At 48.9% G+C, this 21,095-nt stretch overlaps 1 long non-coding RNA gene across 2 annotated transcripts in view; it reads left to right on the forward strand.

Moving 5' to 3' along the window:
- Positions 1 to 2,187: 2,187 nt before the first annotated feature.
- LOC138918010 (uncharacterized) overlaps positions 2,188 to 21,095 on the forward strand; it is a 43,238-nt gene continuing 24,330 nt past the window's right edge. Inside the window, exons 1-2 of one of the 2 annotated variants that reach the window (XR_011426785.1) lie at positions 2,188 to 2,390; positions 13,383 to 13,637. This is a non-coding gene — a long non-coding RNA (uncharacterized lncRNA). The remainder of the gene's footprint in view (positions 2,391 to 13,382; positions 13,638 to 21,095) is intronic. The other variant, XR_011426784.1, reaches the window with a different exon arrangement.

Raw genomic sequence — 21,095 nt, forward strand, 5'->3', positions numbered from 1 at the left:
GGAACTCAGAGAGGGGAAAGCCAAGATGACAGGACTAGAGGTGAGCAATGCTTCCAAATTAACCCAGAACTCGGACCAAGCATCCAACGGAAGGGAGGTGGCAGTACATGTGCAGATTCTAGACCTTGGCATTACAAAACCAGCCCAACCCAACAGCAGAATGTTGGGCGTGGGCACGGAAGAGAGTGTGAAGGACTTTTGCCCCATCCTTCATGATAGGGAAAAATAGAGCTAAGAGCGAAACATGTAATTTAAGAAAATAAATGACCTTCAACCTCCTAATGTTCTTCACAATCTTGGGGGCGGGGGTCTTGCAGGAAATATCTCTTGTGGTAACAAAACAAAGTTAGCAACGGCTCTTACTCACTTAAATTCTTTTCCTTTTGTTAAATCCAAGCATAAAGAAGCTCCATATATTTTATTTTAAAATTTAGAATGTAGTGTGATCCCACTTTATAAAATTGCATCTTTTCTTTCCTTCCTTCCTTCTCCCCTCCCTTCCTTCCTTCTCTCCTCCCTTCCTTCCTTCTCTCCTGCCTCCTGCCATAGAACTAGAAAGATACTTGGGATGATGTTGCCTAATATTCATCCTGGGTATTTGGGGTACTAGAATTTACAGAGATTTCCCACCACCCTGCCGCCATTTTTGCAGCATTTTGCTGTATAGCTTGAATTCTTTATAAAAGCATTTAGCATTTTTAATGAGGGAAATAAAATCATTTTCCAAAAAATTAATAACACGTATTTTTGTAGGGTTTTTGTGAGCATCAAGTAAGATGACCAGGAAAGCCCCTGGCAGAGTGTGGCAAGCAGAATTCTGAAAGGACCCCAACCTCCCTGCCCTGTGAGGGACATGCCCTGTGCTTGCTGCTCCTACCTGGAAGGAAGGTCGTTTCCTTCCGTTTGGCAAGTTTCTATTCATCCTTCAAAACCTACTGCAATGGGAAGCATTTCCTGACACCTCCCCCATTAATCAGACCCTCTCTCGGGACACACAGAGTCTGAGAGTGACAGCCCAGTCAGACATAGGACAGGGCTGGAGTGCCTTCACACAGCAGCAGTGTCCAGGGGGAGTGTTCAGAGACAGCCCAGCTTCCTCTTTGCTGACTTTTGTCTTCAGGCTTCCCTTCATCCGCTATCTCCCCCGTATCTTTCCAACAATTGTTTTTATTTAAATTGGCAAATTCAGTTTGTGCAGCCCGCAACTCAAGGATCCAGCTACTGCCCTGTGTCGGTTGAGTTCCAGGCTCATAAAGGTGTGGGGAAGAGTCTCAGTTACGCTCAGGGTCATTCGAAGCGGCTCCCCTTCCCCCACTCCAGCCTTCCGAAGCACGGGGGCTGGAGCAGACAGGGTGCAGCCTCGCTCTGAGGTGTCTCGGGCTGGAGGGCAGGGCGAGCACAGCCCGTTCTTGTTTGCCAAGGAGCCCTGCCCGTGTCACGGAGAGGAAACGGCCCGGGGCGTCTAGGCGACCTGCTGGAAGCCGCGCAGCCAGAGAGAAGCAGAGGGCCAGGTCACCTGCAGACACGCCCGCCCCTGCGGTCCTCTGCGATCCCCAGAGGACGCAGCCCGGGGCTCTCCTCTGCGTGCACACTCTGCTGAGCTCCGCACGTGCTCCCCGGCCCCCTCGTGCTCCCAGCAGCCCCGGGAGAGCGGGATCAGCAGCAGCTTCAGTTTGCATATGGAGAGGCTGAGACTCAGAGGGGAGAGGCCCGCCCCAAGGTCATCCAGTCGCGATGTGGGGGCTTGGACGCGACGCCAAGTGCTCCAGATGCTCGAGCCCGGGACCCTCCCTCAGCCTCCGCGATGACGGAAACCCTGAGAGAGGCCCGTGGGGTCGTGTGGGACAGACTCCCCCAGGGCAGGCCGGTGGGTGACGGGTTGGCAGGTGCAGGGGCGCTTGGTAGGTGACTGAAGAAGGGAGCGAGGCGGGCCTGGTGGAGCCGAGCTGTGCCGGACACAACCCGAAGCTACAAACGACCAAGCAGCGAGGCCAGGCGACCGGGCGAATCTACCCTAAAAGCCCGCTGAAACAGGCGAAGCAGGTGGGCCAAGCGCCGGGAAGCGGGGCCGAGTGGCGCCGAACGGAACCGGGCGGGGACGAACGGGGCCGAGTGAAGCCGAGTGGAACCGAACACGGCCGAGCGGAAGCGAGCCGGGCCGAGCCGGTGGGCCGAGTGGAGCCGAGTGGAGCCGAGCGGAGCCGAGCGGGCGGGCTCTGCAGAGGCCATAGGAGCGTGTGGCCGTGAGGCTGCCCTGGATGTTCTATGGTGCGTCGCCTCTGGACTCGCCGTTCCGCACCAACTGAAAAGCAGGGCGCTTGGTTTCCCGAGCCTGTGAAGTAGCCTCAACAGTCTTTTCCTGTGGGGGCCTCAGTCTCCCCATTTGTACGGTAGGACAGTGGAGGGAGGCAGGGTACGCCGGCGAGCGCAGTCTTTCTGAAGCCCTCCCCTTGTGGGGGTGGGGGCGACTTCCGTCTCCCAGTGAGACTGGATGTTACTTCTCCCGCGGGAGTCCGCCGAGCTGGTTCCCTTGGGAGGGGTCCGGGGACGTCGCTTGCAGGACTCGGCTTTTCTGGAGCGTAATTGTCCCTCGCGTGATTCAGAGCGTTTTCCTGGCCCCTGCGTGGCGGATGCTGCACCCAGGGGGCCCATAGGGTCAGTGTGCGACCCAGCGGACGGTGGTGGGCCCTGGTCCCGAGTCCGCGTTTCCCAGGAAGCGGCGGCCGGGCAGCGGAGGAGCCGTCCGCGGGGGCGTCGCCGGAGGATGCGGCCGGTGCTGCCGCTCGGCCACGACGCCCGGCCCCTCCCTGTGCGCGGACGGCGCCCGGGACGCACGGGGGCTGCCCCGTCAGACTGTCGTGAAGTCCCTGACACGGGCAAGGGGCGCCTTTCAACTTGTGACAGAAGCGGGCGCGGCTCCGGCGGGGGATGGGGCCGTGCGGCGGCAGCACCGGCCCCGCGTGTTCCAGGAGGGCGGCTCCTCCGCGGCCTCGGGCCTCGGGACTCGGGCGGCGAGCGCGGCGTCGGACCCGCCTCCCTGCGGCGGAGCCGCTCTGGACGCGCTGGCAAGCCCCGGGGGCCGTCCGCCCCTCGGAGCCCCCGGCCCCCCACTCTCCAGTTGCACCTCCCCTGCGTCCCGGATTTAAGGAGCGTCTGCCTTCGCCCCCCTCCCCCGCGGCTGTGCGCCCCTGCGCCCCTCTGCTCCGCTGCTGATCTCCATCCTAGACACGAGATGGCGCCCGCGCTGTCCTCTAGGTTTCCTCGTGGCCGCTGGGCGCCGGGGACCTGCAAGCTGGCCCTTGTTGTACCTTTCAGAGAGCAGGCTGTGTGTTTTTAGTACAACGCTCCGTGAGTTCTGTGTGCGTAATTGACTTTCCAGGTCTAAGCAGAAATGAGCTACCATGAAGCTGATGTGCCCAGGGTTTCAGTGCGGTCCTCCATCCTCGGAGAGCGAGCCGCGAAATGGTACTGAAGCCCGTCCAGGGTCTGAATTCGCTCGGCCCCTCCTACAAGCTTTGTTGCTGGATGCTCGGGAGCCTCAGCCGAGTTTGGGGCCGTCCCTTCTGTTCTTCAGGTGTCTACTGTTGTGAGTGGATCGTCTCTCCACGTGTCTTTTATACGCGTCTGTTAGAGCGCACACTAGCTGCAGTGCCAGAACCTTCCAAATCTCAGTCGCTTAACAGAGAAAAGTTTATTTCTTGCTCACTGCGGGGTGTGATGTGTTTGCGAGGCGAGTCTGGGCGGCTGCCCCAGAAGATGACTTGGGCCCTGGGCTAGGCCGACTTCTGACACGGTCAGCTCCTTGCCCCCCCCCCCCCCCCACTTCCAGCTGTGAGAGGAAGATTGAGTGGGACATTTGGGGGTAGGGGAGGCAGCATATGCTACTTCCTCCCATATTCCAGTGGCCGGAACCTGGCCACATGGCCTAAAGTGACTGCAAGGGAGCTAGGGAAACGCAGTATGGTGTGAGGAGGACTCGTGAGCAGCCTGCAGCTCCTGCCACGATAGACACCGGGGCCAATAGAGTATATGTTGTATCTTTTTAAATTGAGGTCACATGGTTCATAAGATATAAATTTCCGGCGTACATCGTATTTCAACTTCTGTGTAGACTACATCATGTTCACCGCCAAGTCTAGGTGCCATCCAACTCTGTACACACGCGCCCCTTTCCGCCTTCCCCTCTGGTGACCACCAATCTGTTCTCCAGATCTGTGTGTGTGTGTTTTATTTTTAAAGATTGGACCTGAGCTAACATCTGTTGCCAATCTTTTTCTTCTTCTTCTTCTTCTCCCCAAACTCCCCGGTACATAGTTGTCTTTTCTAGCTGCAGGTCCTTGCAGTTGTGCTATGTGGGACGCCACCTCAGCATGGCTGGATGAGCCGTGCTAGGTCCGCGCCCGGGATCCAAACTGGCGGAGCTCTGGGCCGCTGAAGCAGAGTGTGCGAAGTCAACCACTTGGCCACAGGCCGGCCCCATATGTGTTTGTTTATCTTTCACATATGAGTGGAATCCTACGGTAAATGTCTTTCTCCATCTCACTTATTTCACTTGGCATATTATCCTCGAGGTCTATCCACGTTGTCACAAATGGCAAGATCTCATTTTTTTCTAACTGGGTTTATTGTTTGTTTATCTCACATCTTCTTTATCCATTCATCTGTTGATGGACACAGGTTGCTTCCAAGTCTTGGCTATTGTGAACAATGCTGCAATGAACATAGGGTGCATGTATCTTTTTGAATTAGTGTTTCAGTGTTCTTTGGATAAATCCCCAGCAGTCAAATAGCTAGATCAGGTATTTTTGATCTTTTGAGGACTCTCCATAGTGTTTTCCACAGTGGCAGGAGCAGTGTGCTGGGGACCCCATTTCTCCACATCCTCACCGACACTTACTATTTCTTGTCTTTTTAATAATAACCATTCTGACGGGTGTGTGGTGGCATCTCACTGTGGTGTGATTTGCATTTCCCTATAATTAGTGCTGTTGAACATCTTTTCATGTCATGTTGGCCAGCTGTATGTCTCCTTTGGAAAAATGTGTGTTTATATCCTCTGCGCATTTTTCGCTGAGGTGGGTTTTTTTGTTGTTAAGTTGTATGGGTTTTTTTAATATATTTTGGATATTAACCTCTTATCAGATATATGATTTGCAAATATCAACTCTCAACTGGTGTGTTATGTTTTCATTTTCTCGCTGATTTCTTTTGCCTTGCAGGAGCTTTTTAGTTTGATGTAATTTGTTTATTTTTTCTTTTGTTTCCCATGCCTGCAGAGACATATTAAAAATGATGCTGCTAAGACCAACACCAAAGAGCATGCTGCCTGTGTTTTCTTCTAGGAGTTTTATGGTTTCATGTCTTACGTTCAAGTCTTTAATCCATTTTGAGTTAATTTTTGTGTATGGTATAAGAAAATGGCCTACTTTCAGTCGTTTGCATGTGGCTGTCCAGTTTTCCCAAGACTGTTTATTGAAGAGACTTTCCTTTGTATGTTCCTGGCTCCTTTGTCAAAAATTCGCTGTCCATAGATGTGTGGGTTTAGTTCTGGGCTCTCAGTTCTGTTCCATGGATATGTGTGTATGTTTTTCTGCCAGTACATGCTGTTTTGATTACTATAGCTTTGTGATATATTTTGAAATCAAGGAGTGTGATATTTCCAGCTTTGTTCTTTTTTCTCAGGATTGCTCTATTTGTGGTCTTTTGTTGTTCCATATAAATTTTAGGATCCTTTCTTCTATTTCCATGAAAAATGTCGTTGGAATTCTGACTGGAATTGCATTGATGCTGTCGATTGCTTTAGGTAGTATGGACATTTTAACTATGTGAATTGTTCCAATCCGTGAGCATGGAATATCTTTCCATTTCTTTGTGTCTTCTTCTGTTTCTCTCAACCATGTCTTATAGTTTTCAGCATACTTGGTCTTTCACTTCCTTGGTTAAATTTATTCCTAGGTGCTTTATTATTTTTGTTGCAATCGTAAGTGGGATTGTATTCTTGAGTTCTCTTTCGGCTAGTTTGTTGTTAGTGTATAGAAACACAACTGATTTTCGTGAATTGATTTTGTACCCTGCAACTTTGCTGTAGTTGTTGATTATTTCTAGTAGTTTTCTGGTGGATTTGTTAGGGTTTTCTATGTATAAAGCTGTGTCATCTGCAAATAGTGACGGTTTTACTTCTTTGGTTCCAATGTGGATCCCTTTGATTTCTTTTTCTTGCCTAATTGCTCTGGCTAGGACTTCCAGTACTGTGTCAAATGGGAGTGACACGAATGAGCACCCGTGTCTTGTTGCTGTTCTTAGGGGATGGCTTTCGGGTTTTCACCATTGAGTATGATGTTGGCTATGGGTTGTCATATATGACCTTTATTATATTGAGGTATTTTCCTTCTATACTAATTTTATTGAGAGTGTTTATCATAAATCCATGCTGAATCTTGTCAAGTGCTTCTCTGCGTCTATTGAAATGATATGTGATTTGAGGTCTTCATTTGTTAATGTGGTGTATCATGGTGATGGATTTGTGGTTGAAACATCCTTGCATCCCTGGAATAAATCCCAGTTGATCATGGTATATGATCCTTCGTTTTTTTTAATTGAGGTTATGAGAGTTTACAACCTTGTGAAATTTCAGCTGTACATTATTATTTGTCAGTCATGTTATAGGTGCGACACTTCAGCCTTTGGGCCCACACCCCCCCCCCCCGTCCCCTAGTAACCGCTTATCTGTTCTCTTTGTCCATGTGTTTACCTTCCACATATGAATGGAGTCATACAGAGTTTGTCTTTCTCTATCCTGTGAGGACTTCCCTCTGGGTGGGGAGAGTCAGGGTGGGGTGCTGAGCAGGGGCCGGGCCCTGAAGGCTGAGAGGGGAATGAAGGGGCGATGGCAGGGAGACTGGAGCGGGGAGGCTGTCACTGTGCATGGAGCATGCCAGGAAGGCTCCTCTGAGGAGGGGACATTGGAGCTGAGCCCTTGTCTGGACCATGTTTCTAGCTTCTGTAAACCTGGTGCTTTAACAACCATCCTGCATGCATACACAGGACACGCCTTGTCCTGAATCCCCTTGACTCAGCCTCCTGCCCCCCTTGTTGCCCCTCCCCCACTCCCATGAAGAGCCCTCCCTCTTGGGCCCACTTTTGAAACACAAACCAACCCAGGGGCCATCCACACGCCAACTACCTCCTCTATGGGACACGCATACTCAGGGCCATGGTCCCCCTGCCCTTATCCCCCAGGGCAGGGCCCAGACACTGGGATAGCCTCGTGCCCCTATATGCTAGAGTTCCTTTTCGCCATAAAATTGGAGGCTCCATAAGAGTAGAGGGCAAATCAGAAATTCCACGGACAAGACAGACCCCTGGGAGGTCCTGAACATCTCTCTCCCCAGACGGTGAGCTCAGGCCAAGGCTTGACCGAGTCCAGGCTCTGCCCTCCCGCTGCCACTAGAGTTTGGTTGGTTTTTCAAATCCAGCTTTTCATCTTGTGAGTGTAGCAGAGACTTTGTCAGTTCCAAACTCATCTTTCTAACAATAATCCAGTTACACCACGTGGGAGCTGGCGCGTTCCCTGAGTTATGTAATGAGAATCTGCAGATAGTAGCAGGGAAAGAGTTGGCCCAACCCATTTCAGAACAAGGGGCATCTTTGGGAGAGAGTGGGGGTGCACAGTTTGGGAGGACAGAACAAGAGAACTCCCTGAGAGACACCAGCTCCAGACCTGTTTACTCGGGGGCATCGACCTTCATGCATTAGATTTCCAGGGAAGCACCCCGAGAGGGGAGTGGATTGGAGCTGAGCTTGGCTGTCACCCCATGGAAAGGAGAGCTGGACATTGCAGACAGCTGTGGCCCTGGGAGCAGCCTGACCCAAGGGAGCCCCACAGAAAGTCCCCTCTAACACCGTCAACCTGGTCAGGACAAGGTCCAGCTGCTGTAACAAAGGCACCCACAGCAGAGTGGCGCACAGAGCTGGCCCCTCTCCCGTGCTCAGTCTGGATGCAGATGGTCCGGCACTGGTCTGGCCGGGCTGCTCCAGGAGGCTCCTCTCTCTGTCCTGTCGCCCTGTCATCCCAGAGTAGCTGCCCTTGTCAGTGTCGTCAGGATGGAGTTCCAGCCTCAGGCTCATGCTCCCGGCAGTGGGACAGAGGGAGAAGCAGAAAGAAGGGCCTGCTTCTCTCTTCTGGGAAATATCCAGAAGCCGCACAAGTCGTTTCTCTTCCCATCCTGAGGGAGAGGGGGGTTACATGCCCAGCCCACTGCCGAGGAGGCTGGGAACTCTGTGTCCTGGGTGGCCACGTGCCCAGCTAGGAGTCAGGCGTTTGGTAGCTCTGAGAAGTGGATGATGCCATTGGGAGCCTTCTGGACCTCTCTGCCACACCCCTGTTAATGTTTCCTCTCACCACCCCACTACTCCGTACCCTGAGTTCATGTTTTCTGAAAAATTATCCATCAGACAAGTTGCAAATTGGCTCCTAATTCAGGAACCAGCTGGAAATCCTGGGCCAGTGGGTGCTTTTCATGAGATTTGCTGGCAAATCCCTGGTGGGGCTCCCTACCGACTCAGGACTCTCCTGCCAGAGCCCACTGTGCAAGGGCAGCCAGAAGCGTCTTGTCCAGTGGAAGCCAATCACGTCGCTCCCTGCTCCTGATCCCCTGCTCCTTAGAACCAGACCCAAAGCCCTTGCTGTGGAACTGAGCTTGGACTAGCATGGGAGCTCAGAGGCAGCCACTGGCGAGCCAGCCGAGGCTCAAGCTCACAGAAGAGAAAAAGTCTCGTTTGCAGGGCGTTCTATTATCAGAGCTGACTGCTTCCCAGGCCATGAGCTGGGGGGATGTTTAAGTTTGGAGACACAGAGCAAAATGCACCAGTGGAAGTGGTCCCAGAAACAAGGGGTGCTTGTCTGACCCCCCCACTCCCCAGCCTTACTCCCCACCTCTCTCTTGGATGTGCCTAACACTCCAGCTTCCTTCTGTCTGGAATGCCTCCTCTCCATTCCTTGCGGTCAGAGCCATGTGCACCAGGGCCCTGTTAGACGCTGCCTCCTTCAGGATGCTGTCCTGATAGTGCCAGCAGCAGGTGAGCATGTGCTGTGCTGTGAATGTCCTTTTGTACCTGTGAGCAGGTGACTGTGCTATAGTTAGGTCCCTATCTTGTCTTCCAAGCTGGACCGTGCTCTTCCAGCAGGATCTGTGTCTGATTCACCTCAGGGAGCCCAATGGAGTTTGGCCAAGTGCCCAGCATATGGGCTTCCCAGAGAGTAAACCTCATGGGCAGAGTATCCATGGGAAACTGAAGAATGCAATGTGAGTAAAGTGCAAGGAGTGGGTGGGAGGGAAAAGGTCTGCAGGGGGACAGGTCACAGAGGGTCCCAAAAGCCCAGTAAGGCGGTGGGACTTGCCCTGAAGGGAATGAGAGCCATGGGCAGATTTCAAGGAGAGCAACACTGGAGGCCCACACACTGGGCTGTTTATCATAAAGAAAACTAAAACGGGGGACCTGAAAGGGGAGTGGCAAGACTCCCAGCCCATCCCCGGCCCTCTTCTTGCTTCCCTGGCCCTGCACTTAGTCAGGGAAGGAAAACCTCTGCCCGCTCAGATGCTGGGACCATCCCGGGGCCGTCTCGGGAGCATGCGGGAAGACTCCGCACAGGGCAGCCACCTCGCGAGCAGCAGCCGGCGGCCTCCTGGACGTCCTCAGGCTCCTGAGGAGCCCATGCGGAAGCTCCCTCACAGAGGAACCCTCCCTCTGGACCCCCAGGATGTCTGGCTCCCTGTGAGCTCCCCTGGAACCTGGAGCTGGCCGAATGGCCCACCCCTCGATCAGGGCTCTTAGAGTGACTGCTCCATGCCACTGTCATAAAAAGGAGCAGTCATCACAGTGGACAGGCCCAACGCCTGCGCTACAGTCAGAAACCTCAGCTGCACGTGGACGTGACTGAGGCCGTTTTGGGGGCCCACACCCTGCCACTCCTCTGACCCCCCAGCAGGCTGGCCCACGGGGCTTGGCTACCCTATCTGGACCTCTTGGTTGTAGTCATAAAGGCCACAGGATCGGAAGTTTCCCTTGGTCCTTCTGAAAACGTTAGGTAGTGTTAGCGCGCGGTGGCTGCCTGTCTGCCCTGCACTGTGGCTCCCAGCCTTTTCCCCGTAGCGTTCGTCACGACAGTAATTCTAAGTCGTTTCCTCATTTAGTTGTTTTGATTACCTCCACGTGCTACATCACTGCACGTTTCTCAAGCTGGAGCACGCACAGCCACAGTTCTCCGTAAGGAGGGCGCAAAACAGTGCATCTCTGACACATCTTTCTGCAGCATCAAGTTTATTACAAGACGTGGAAAACCAAGGACTCATCGAGACCCATCCGTCTTCCCACCAACGTGGAAGAAGAGCCAGAGAGGACGGGGAGGGAAGTTGTGCTCCGGGAAAAGCAGTCCAGGCTCTGAGGTTTCACCCTGGTGGGGCCGAGGGGCAGGCCTGCAGTGAGGGTAGCCTCTCCTCGTGTCCCCCAGGCACCTCCAGGCCGTCCTCTAGGGTCACCGAGTGTTTGGACGCAATGCTTCAGAAGGCCACGGATGTGCCAGGTCCCCTTCTGAGTTGAATCCCTACAGAGAGCACGGCTGCAGTCGGCACAGCTCCGCCGGCCGCTGGACCAAGGCCTCAGGCCCGCACGTCCGTGCACACACGCGTGTCCTTGCACTGCTCCCACTCACAGCAGAAGGCGTCCACCTCGCACCGAATGCCCACCCCGCGGGGCCGGCTCCGCAGCACAGCATCTCACTCTCTGTGTAGAATGCAGGGGTGCGGCTCGACGTCCCTCCATCAGTGGTTGGAACCTGCAGGGACCTCACCTGGGCCGCACCCTGTTCAGCTTGCCGTGCCAGATCTTGTTCGGCAGGCAACAGCACAGGCCTCGCAGCACCTTGAGGAGCCTCCGAGCGGCGCCCCCCCGGCCCTGGCTGCGGCCAGAGGGAGAGGCTGGGGCCCCCCCACTGGGCTGCCCAGCCTGCTGGGAGTCTCCTCGGCAGCTGCCCTCCCGGGCCCCACCGCTGGTGCTGGCGCTGGGGGTGGAGGGGACGAGGCTGGGGACCTGCAGCGGGGTTGTGCTGGGGGTGGCGGTGCCCGACTGCAGGCGGGGTAGGGCTCCGGCAGGCTCTGCGGCCTTCAGCCCTGGCTCCTGCTTCTCAGGCCGCTGACAGCCTGCCTCGCGGAGCCAGGTGGGCAGAACAGGCTCACTGCCACCGCGTCTTCTGGGGCGCGCCGAGGCCCTCAGCTGCGCCGCCCAGGGTGGCAAAGAGCTGCAGCTGCTGGCCTCGGCGCAGGGGAGGGACCTCCCGGTGCTGGCGTGGCCATCCCCCTGGGGCTTGTGGGCCTTCAGGATCAGGAAGACGGCCATTGCACGGTTATACCTCCTTTTTCTGAGGGACTCCTGGATGTCACTCCACTGAAATCCCATTGTTATCATTGTCTCTGTCACCCAGGAGTCCCTCGTGTCACAAGGCAGCGGCCGATGTGGCCTCAGCTTCGGCAGGCCCCAGTTGACCCACGGGTCCCCCATCACCTCTTGTAAGGTCTTCCTCTTCCCGGGGTCGAGGGTCAGCATGCCTCTCAGCAGCTGCGCGCACTCGGGCGAGAGCAGCAGGGGCGGCGAGTAGGCCCCGCTGAGCACAATCCGCCGGATGGCGCTGAAGTCCTCCCCCTGGAAAGGCAGGGACCCGGTGAGCGTGACGTGCAGCAGCACGCCCAGGCTCCAGACGTCGGCTAGGGGGCCGTCGTAGGGCTCCAGCCGCATGACCTCGGGGGCCGCGTAGTAGATGGTGCCGCAGTACGTGCTCAGCGGCCGGCCGGACTCCAGGCTGCAGAGGCCGAAGTCGGCCAGCTTCGCGCTCCCCGCCGGGTCCAGGAGCACGTTCTCCAGCTTCAGGTCCCGGTGTACGACGCCCCGGCGGTGGCAGTACTGCAGAGCTGAGACGAGCTGCCGGAACCGGTCGCGTGCCTCCTCCTCTGTCAGGGGGCCGTGCTTCATCACGTGCTCGTGCATGTCGCCTCCGCTGACGAATTCCGTCACCAGGAACAGAGTGTCCTCCGTGTTGATGACCTCCAGCAGGCCCACGATGTGGGGGTGACGCAGTGTCTTCAAGCTGTGGACCTCACACAGAAGGTTCTTGGCAGTGGAGGCACTCTGCTCCTTCTTAGGGATGATCTTTATGGCCACCTCCGTCCCGGTGGGGATGTGCAGGGCCAGCTTCACCTTGCCGAAGGAGCCCTCGCCAAGGGTCCTCAGGACCCTGTAATCCTGAAGGCAGGTCTGCCTGCCAGCAGAGGTGTCCGCAAGGCCCGGAATCATGGTGACCTCCTATCTACGCTAACTTATAACTCTAACTAACGAGGCTAACTACGCTTAGTAACTACAGGAACAAACAAAACGATACTATGCTAATACTAACAATACTAACGAGGCCACCTATGCTTCCTAACTATACTAAGTAGTACCACTAACTATCCCAAAGATACTAACTACACCCACAATACTAACTCTACTAACTGTACTAACAATACTAAAAAAATTTAAAGAAAACGCGAAAAAGAACAAAAAAACAAAGGAAAAACAAAAAAATGAGAAAACAACAAAGACAAATTGAGAAAAGGAAAAAATTAAAAAGTGAGAAAAATAAAAGAAAAATGAGACAAAACCAAAAAGAAAAAATGAGAAGGGAGAACAAACAAAAATAAAAAACAAAATACAAATGAAAAAACAAAAAAGCAGTAAATAAAAAAATAAATAAACAAACTCGGGGGCAACAAAAACAGCGAAAACCAACTAACTGCGCACCAACTCCACAGGTCACCAGATAAGCTTCCCGGGCTGCACGTGCCCCAAAGGCCGAGCCTAATATGAGTTTTTGTAAATTCCATCACAGTGGCTCTTTATGAGGTCAGAGCAGGACATGCACCAGGCATGGCTGGGGTAGACTCCAGTGGTTTTCTTACTTTGTGGTCTCAAGACCCCTTTACTCTTAAAAAAAGGGACCCCAAAGAGCTTTTTATTTTTGTGGGATATTAGAGTGATATTTACTTTGTTAGAAATTAAAATCTGTAGGCTGCTTCAGTGGCCTTTTCATTTCTAATTTAAAAATCAAAACTTATTAAAGTTTTGGCTTCTAAAGACCTCAAAATATCTACACTTAAAATATTCAATTCCTTTTCCTTAAACTCTGATTCGTCTCAAAATGATCCTACAACTTAACTGATATTATAACACTATAGGAAAACGTTCTGTCCCGTAAGGCATGAGAAGGGACGTCATTAACGTTCACAAAGCTGAGCGGAAGAGAGCTTTTAGCATATTTGCCCCAGTAAGATCATGAGCTGATTTCTCCCCAGGAACCTTGGAGGCCAGAGGGCGTGGGTTGATGTGCTCCAAGTGCTGAAGGAAAAAATAATCCCACCAAGAATCCTACATCTGGCAACACTGTCCTTCAAACATGAGGGAGGAATTAAGACGCCCCCATAGAATCCACGGCTGGGAGAGTGCGCTACACCAGACCCGCCTCCAATGAAGGGAGCCCTGCAGGCTGAAACGAGAGGACGCTGGACAGCAGCTCAGGGCCTTACGAGGAAATTACATCTCTGGTCAAAGTAAGTAGGTGGACGATTATAAAAGCTGGCACTATCGTAACTTTGGTTCGTAGCTCCACTTTTTGTTTTCTCCATTAAGAGACTAAAGGATTAAAAAAACCAATTATTAATATATGGTTTTGGACATACAATGCCTAGAGATGTAATTTTGAGATGTTAATAACTGAAATGAGGTGGAGTCCGAGCTGTGTAGGAGCTACATTTCTGTGCGTTACTGAAGCGAAGGTGGTATAAATTGACATTAGAGTGTTATAACTTTAGGATGTTAAGTGTGATGCCATGGTAACCAGAGAGAAAAGGTATAGAATAGACACAAAAGAAAATGAAAAGGTAACTAAAATGTTTCCCTACCAAAAATCAACTAAATGTGAAAGGAGACAGTCATGCAGGAATGCCAAAAAAAGCTGTAAGGCATATAGAAAACAAACCACAAAATGACAGAGGTAAGTCCCTCCTTGTCAGGAATTCCTTTAAACGTAAAGGCATTAAACACTCCAGTCAAAGCACAGACTGGCAGAATGGACAGAAAAACATTATCCCACTATTTGCTGTCTACAAGACTCTCTTTAGAGCCTACAGTGGAAAAAGGTGAACATGAGAGACTGGAAAAAGATAGTCCACACTAATAGTAACCAAAAGAGACCTGGGCTTCCTATCCTAACAGGAGAGCAAATGGACTTTAAATCGAAAAAGGTTCTAAGAGACGAAGAAGTTGGAGCCGTCACTGCCCCACTCTCAATAACGGGGACGACACTAGGCAGAACGTCAGTGAGGAAACAGAGGGCTTGAACCATGCAGTAAACCAACTAGATCAACAGACAGACACGGGACACTGCCCAACGAAGAGGACGCATTCCGCTCAAGTGGACGTGGGACACTCTACAGGGTACACCGTATCTTAGGCCCCAGTTTAAATCTCAATAGATTTTAAGAGGTAGAGATCATACAAAGTATCTTTTCCAACCACAATGGGATGGAGTTAGAAAGTAGAGACAGAAGGAAAAGTGGAAAATTCACAAATTTGTGGAAAGTAAACAATCCGCTCTTAAAAAACCAATGTGTCCAAGAAGAAATCACAAGGGAAGTTATAGAATAGTTTAGAGATGAAGGAAAATGAAACACAACTTATCAAAACTTATGGGAAACAACAAAGCAGTGCTAAGGGGGAAATTTACAGCTATAAACACTTACATTAAAAAACAAGAAAGATCTCAAACAAACAACCTAACTTGATGCAACTTAAGGAACTAGAAAAAGAAGAACAAACCAAACCCAAAGCTAGCAGAAGGAAGGAAAGAAGAAAGCTTAGGGCAGAGACAAGTACAACAGAGAACAGAAAAACAACAGAGAAAAGCAACAAAACCAAAAGTCGGTTCTTTGAAAAGATGGACAAAATTGACAAACCATTAGCTAGACTGACTAAGAAAAAAAGAAAATTCAAATTATTAGACCCAGACATGAAAGTGGGGACATTACTACTGACTCTACAGAAATAACAAGAATTATTAGAGAGTGCTATGAACAACAGTACTCTAACATGATGACTTTGTAGATATGCATACATCTGTGAAACCGTCACCACAATCTACGCCATAAATATATCTGTCACCTCCAAAAGTTTCCTCTACCCTTTTTATTTACCATTTTGTGTGTGTGTGTGTGTGATAAGAATACTTAAGATTTACCCTCTGAGTAAAGTTCACAGCCAGGCACTATTGCCAGAGGCTGTACAGCAGGTCTCTGGGACTTACGCACCTTGAGTAACTGAGACTCTGTGCCCTTTGACTAATACCTCTCCATTTCCGCTTTGCTCAGCCCCCGGCAGCCGCCACCTACTCTCTTCTTCCCTGAGCTTGACTATTTTAGATTCCTCGTGTAAGTGGTATTCTCTAGTATTTGTCCTTCTCTGTCTGACTTATTTCCCCTAGCACGATGTCCTCCAGATTAACCCAAGTTATTGCAAATGGCAGGATTTCCTTCTTTCTCAGGATGGGTAATATTCCATTGTGTGTGTAAACCACATTTTCTTTATCCATCCATCAGCTGACACACATTTAGGTTGCTTCCATGCCTTGGTTCTTGTGAATGATGCTGCAGTGAATATGGGAGTGTAGACATCTCTCTGAGATCCTGATTTCATTCCATTGGGTGTATACCCAGAATGGGATTGCTGATCATTTGGTAGCTCTATTTTTAATTTTCTGTCTGGCCTTGTGCCAGGGTGATGCTGGTCTCACAAATGAGTTCAGAGGTGAATATGAGTATTCTTTCATAAGAATACAGCAGTTTTGTCGTTAAATGTGACTTGAAGCTGCTCTCTGAAATGGGAATCGTTACATCAAGGGGTCGAGTCCAGTCTGCCTCCCAGCCCCCCGGCCCGTCCTTCTGGAGGAAAGGAGCCCACTGTGGTGGGACTGACTGCCCTGGGCCCGGCCAGGAGCTTGCAGACATGTAGTCTCACAACTCTGGCCTACGACACTGACCGACAGGGCTGTGAGGAGCTGAGGCTCAGAGAGAGCGTGAATGCTGTCCCCAGGCCCCAGCATGAGGGAGTGACATGGCCCAACTTTGACCCGAGTCTGCGGACACGAAGTGTTCCTGGAAATCAAACTACAGGCGTCGGCCCTGCAGCCCGGCTCTGACACTCTTCTCATTCTCAGACCCGAACACGGCCTGTGGCCCTAGGAGGCGTTCCTAGCAGAGTGTGCATCTGAGAAAGGGGTGGCAGCAGGCAGGAGTGAGCCAAGACAGGGAGCGAGACACACACACCGGGTGCTGATGAAGCTGTCTGAGATTCGGATCCAGCCTCACCTGCAGCCACTCTGGCCCTGGAATGCTCAGTCCCATGAACCAATATTTTAATTCACTCCCCTCCCCTCCTTTTCTCGCTTAAGTCTGTTTAAATTGGCTTTTCTGTCACTTGCCACAGCATTCATGGAGCCAAACGTGTAGGCTTGTATGTGTGTTCCCTTTTCAGCCTCGGGTTCCAGGTGAGGATGCACAATCCACTTTCCCTTCATCCTCCTCCATCATGTTCCCTCTCCTTGAACCTTCAGTCTTCCCATCCCCAGGGATTCCTGTCCTTGATCCACCCATGTATGCCCTGCACCCTTGAGACCTGCTGTCTAATAGAGGAGCCTGGAGCTCAGGAGCCACTTGAAATGTGGCGAGTCAGAATGGAGACATGCTGTGGGGGTCGAATACATGCCAGATTTCCAAGGGCTAGTATAAAAATAATGTGAAAGGTCTCATAATAACTTTTGTATTGATTACGTGTTGCCATGATAATAGTTTTGGATCTACTGGATTAAATTAAATGTATTATTAATATTTTATCTTTTTCTTTTACTTTTTTCAAAGCAGCCATCCATGTTGTTGCAAATGGGATGATTTTATCCTTTTTTATGGCTGAGTAGTATTCTATTGTGTGTGTCTGTGTGTGTGTGTGTGTGTATACACACACACTATATCTTCTTTCTCCTGTCATCAGTCGATATGCACTTAGGTTGCTTCCACGTCTTGGCTATTGTGAATAATGCTGCAATGAACACAGGGGTGCATGGGAGTTTTGCAATTGCTGATTTCAAGTTTTTTGGATAGATACCCAGTAGTGGGATAGCTGGGTCATATGGTATTACTATTTTTAATTTTTTTTTTACTTATTTTTAATTAATATTATGATAGATTACAACCTTGTGAGACTTCAGTTGTACGTTTTTTTAGTCATGTTGTGGGTACACCACTTCCCCTTTTGTGCCCTCCCCCCACCCCCCCTTTTCCCTGGTAACCACCAATCAGATCTCCTTGTCAATATATTAACTTCCACCTATGAGTGGAGTCATATAGAGTTTGTCTTTCTCTGACTGGCTTATTTCGCTTAACATAATACCCTCGAGGTCCATCCACGTTGCTGCGAATGGGCCAATTTTGTCTTTTTTTATGGCTGAGTAGTATGCCATTGTATATGTACACCATATCTTCTTTATCCAATCATCACTTGATGGGCACTTAGGTTGCTTCCACATCTTGGCTATTGTAAATAATCCTGCAATGAACATAGGGGTGCATGGGACTTTTGGAATTGCTGATTTCAAGTTCTTTGGATAGATACCCGGTAATGGGATGGCTGGGTCATAGGGTATTTCAATTTTTAACTTTTTGAGAAATCTCCATACTGTTTTCCATAGTGGCTGTACCAGTTTGCATTCCCACCAACAGTGTATGAGGGTTCCTTTTTCTCCACAACCTCTCCAACATTTGTCACTCTTGGTTTTGGATGTTTCTGCCAATCTAACGGGTGTAAGGTGATATCTGAGTGTACTTTTGATTTGCATTTCCCTGATGATTAGCGATGGTGAACATCTTTTCATGTGTCTATTGGCCATATTTATATCTTCTTTTGAGAAATGTCTGTTCATGTCCTCTGCCCATTTTTGATCGGGTTGTTTGTTTTTTTGTTGTTAAGCTGTGTGAGTTCTTTGTATATTATGGAGATTAACCCTTTGTCGGATAAGTGGCTTGTAAATATTTTTTCCCAATTAGTGAGCTGTTTTTTTGTTTCAATCCTGTTTTGCCTTGCCTTGAAGAAGCTCTTTAGTCTGATGAAGTCCCATTTGTTTATTCTTTCTATTGTTTCCCTCAACTGAGGAGTTATAGTGTCCGAAAAGATTCTTTTGAAACTGATGTCAAAGAGTGTACTGCCTATATTCTCTTCTAGAAGACTTATTGTTTCAGGCCTAATCTTTAGGTCTCTGATCCATTTTGAGTTTATTTTGGTGTGTGGTGAGAAAGAATGGTCAATTTTCAATCTTTTGCATGTGGCTGTCCAGTTTTCCCAGCACCATTTGTTGAAGAGACTTTCTTTTCTCCCTTGTAGGCCCTCAGCTCCTTTGTCGAAGATTAGCTGTCCATAGATGCGTGGTTTTATCTCTGGGCTTTCAATTCTGTTCCATTGATCTGTGGACCTGTTTTTGTACCAGTACCATGCTGTTTTGATCACTGTAGCTTTGTAGTATGTTTTGAAATCGGGGATTGTGATTCCGCCGGCTTTGTTTTTCTTGCTCAGGATTGCTTTAGCAATTCGGGGTCCTTTCTTGCCCCATATGAATTTTAGGATTCTTTGTTCAATTTCTGTGAAGAATGTTCTTGGGATTCTGATTGGGATAGCATTGAATCTGTAGATTGCTTTAGGTAGTATGGACATTTTAACTATGTTTATTGTTCCAATCCAAGTGCATGGAATGTCTTTCCATCTCTTTATGTCGTCGTCAATTTCTTTCAAGAAAGTCTTGTAGTTTTCATTGTATAGATCCTTCACTTCCTTGGTTAAGTTTATCCCAAGGTATTTTATTCTTTTCGTTGTGATTGTGAATGGGATTGAGTTCTTGAGTTCTTTTTCTGTTAGTTCATTGTTAGTGCATAGAAATGCTACTGATTTATGTATGTTGATTTTATACCCTGCTACTTTGCTGTAGTTGTTGATTATTTCTAATAGTTTTTCTATGGATTCTTTGGGGTTTTCTATATATAAGATCATGTCGTCTGCAAACAGCGAGAGTTTTACCTCTTCATTACCTATTTGGATTCCTTTCATTTCTTTTTCCTGCCGAATTGCTCTGGCCAACACCTCCAGTACTATGTTGAATAGGAGTGGTGAAAGTGGGCACCCTTGTCTTGTTCCTGTCCTCAGAGGGATGGCTTTCAGTTTTTGCCCATTGAGTATGATGTTGGCTGTGGGTCTGTCATATATGGCCTTTATTATGTTGAGGTACTTTCCTTCTATACCCATTTTATTGAGGGTTTTTATCATAAATGGGTGTTGGATCTTGTCGAATGCTTTCTCTGCGTCTATTGAGATGATCATGTGGTTTTTGTTTTTCATTTTGTTGATGTAGTGTATCACGTTGATTGACTTGCGGATGTTGGACCATCCCTGTGTCCCTGGTATAAATCCCACTTGATCATGGTGTATAATCTTTTTGATGTATTGCTGTATTCGGTTTGCCAGAATTTTCTTGAGGATTTTTGCATCTATGTTCATCAGTGATATCGGCCTGTAGTTCTCCTTCTTTGTGTTGTCCTTGTCAGGTTTGGGGATCAGAGTGATGTTGGCTTCATAGAATGCGTTAGGGAGTGCTCCATCTTCCTCAATTTTCTGGAATAGTTTGAGAAGAATAGGTATTATGTCTTCTTTGAATGTTTGGTAGAATTCTCCAGAGAAGCCGTCTGGTCCTGGACTCTTATTTTTGGGGAGGTTTTTGATTACCGTTTTTATTTCCTTACTTGTGATTGGCCTGTTCAGATTCTCCATTTCTTCCTGATTCAGTTTGGGGAGGTTGTAGGAGTCTGGGAAGTTGTCCATTTCTTCCAGGTTGTTCAATTTGTTGGCATATAGTTTTTCATAGTATTCTCTTATGATCCCTTGTATTTCATTGGTATCTGTTGTGATTTCTCCTCTCTCATTCCTAATTTTATTTATTTGAGATTTCTCTCTTCTTTTCTTGGTGAGTCTGGCTAAAGGTTTGTCTATTTTGTTTATTTTTTTCGAAGAACCAACTCTTTGTTTCATTGATCCTTTCTACTGTCTTTTTTGTTTCAATATCGTTTATTTCTGCTCTTATTTTTATTATTTCCCTCCTTCTACTGACTCTGGGCTTTGTTTGTTCTTCTTTTTCTAGTTCTGTTAGGTGTCGTTTGAGGTTGCTTATGTGAGCTTTTTCTTGTTTAGTGAGGTGAGCCTGTATTGCGATGAATTTCCCTCTTAGGACTGCTTTTGCTGCATCCCAAATGATTTGGTATGTCGTGTTCTCATTTTCATTTGTCTCCAGATAATATTTAATTTCTTCAATGATCCATTGTTTGTTCAGAAGCGTGTGTTGTTTAGTCTCCACATTTTTGCACCTTTCTCTGCTTTTTTCTTGTAGTTGATTTCTATTTTCATAGCATTATGATCAGAAAAGATGCTTGATATTATTTCAACTCTCTTGTATTTATTGATGTTTGCTTTGTTTCCCAAAATATGGTCAATCCTTGAGAATGTTCCATGTGCACTTGAGAAGAATGTGTAACCTGCTGTTTTTGGATGAAGTGTTCTATATATATCTATTAAGTCCATCTGGTCTAATTTTTCATTTAATTCTATTATTTGCTTGTTGATTTTCTGTCTGGATGTTCTGTCCATTGGTGTTAATGGTGTGTTGAGGTCCCCTACTATTATTGTATTGTTGTTGATGTCTTCTTTTAGTTCTATTAAGAGTTGCTTTACAAATTTTGGTGCTCCTGTGTTGGGTGCGTATATATTTATAAGTGTTATGTCTTCTTGGTGGAGAGTCCCTTTTATCATTATATACTGTCCCTCTTTGTCTTTCTTTATCTGTTTTGCTTTGAAGTCTACCTTGTCTGATATTAGTATAGCGACACCTGCTTTCTTTTGTTCATTATTAGCTTGGAGTATTGTTC

Source organism: Equus caballus, chromosome 16 (assembly GCF_041296265.1).
Source record: "Equus caballus isolate H_3958 breed thoroughbred chromosome 16, TB-T2T, whole genome shotgun sequence".
Taxonomy (NCBI): Eukaryota; Metazoa; Chordata; class Mammalia; order Perissodactyla; family Equidae; genus Equus; species Equus caballus.